This window comes from Dendrobium catenatum, unplaced genomic scaffold, assembly GCF_001605985.2.
Source record: "Dendrobium catenatum unplaced genomic scaffold, ASM160598v2 original_scaffold_129763, whole genome shotgun sequence".
NCBI lineage: Eukaryota > Viridiplantae > Streptophyta > Magnoliopsida > Asparagales > Orchidaceae > Dendrobium > Dendrobium catenatum.
This window is the reverse complement of record NW_021448198.1, coordinates 1-868: the sequence shown is the minus strand read 5'-3', so window position 1 is coordinate 868 and position 868 is coordinate 1. Positions and strand designations below refer to the sequence as shown.

The window sequence follows — 868 nt, the reverse complement described above, 5'->3', positions numbered from 1 at the left end:
ATTTCATTATAGCTCTAAGGGATCCTACTAATACATTATTAAAAATTTGAATTACTAACCATTAAGGCATGGCATGGTGAGGCTATTTTCTAAGTATTTAATTGAATCTCTCACAACTCTCATAAATGTATTCTCCTTCTAACTGAGTAAAATAAGTATTGTCTTTTTTAAGTTTGACAGTCTTAAAACGTGGAAAGTACTTTCCTAAATATTTATGGGCCAACTCATTTTATGTGGTAATAGAGCATGGGGGTAAAGAGTTTAACAATATTTTTGTCTTACCTTTAAGAGAAAATAGAAACAATATAAGTCTAATAGCGTCATTACTAACACCATTACACTTAAATGTTGCATAAATTTCTAAGAAACTTGTTAAATGTAGATTAGGATCTTCAATGAGAGTTTCTCCATACTGAGAAGTATATATCATCTAAATGGTTATAGGTTTTAATTTAAAGTTAATAGCTTGGATAGCATGTCTATTTATGCTTTGATGAATTTCGTCTGTCATAGGGTTTACAAAATTCTTAAGAGGTTTAGAATTATCTAAGTCTTGAACAGGGTCAATTATTTTCAAAATCTTTTTAGTCATTCTAATTTTAAAAAAGATTCTCTCAATTTCATAATCAAAATTTAAATGTGACTCCCCTCTATATCTTGTAAACATGCAACCACAAATATGTAATCAGTAAAAATAAAAGAATAAAAAAGATAGTAGGACTAACTATGTAATTGATTCAACCATATAGTAAAATTACAAATAAAATAAATCTTGCCCCGACAACGGCGCCAAAAAACTTGACCATGGCAGTGGAGTAACATGAAGAATTATGAATATGATTTAGGGCTCTATCAATCCCTAAATAAT

At 28.9% G+C, this 868-nt stretch overlaps 1 non-coding gene across 1 annotated transcript; it reads left to right on the top strand.

Moving 5' to 3' along the window:
• The first annotated feature begins 68 nt into the window (after positions 1-68).
• LOC114578718 lies at positions 69-175 on the top strand. The gene has a single exon (XR_003699687.1). It is a non-coding gene; the product is annotated as a small nucleolar RNA R71 (small nucleolar RNA).
• The last annotated feature ends 693 nt before the right edge of the window (positions 176-868 follow it).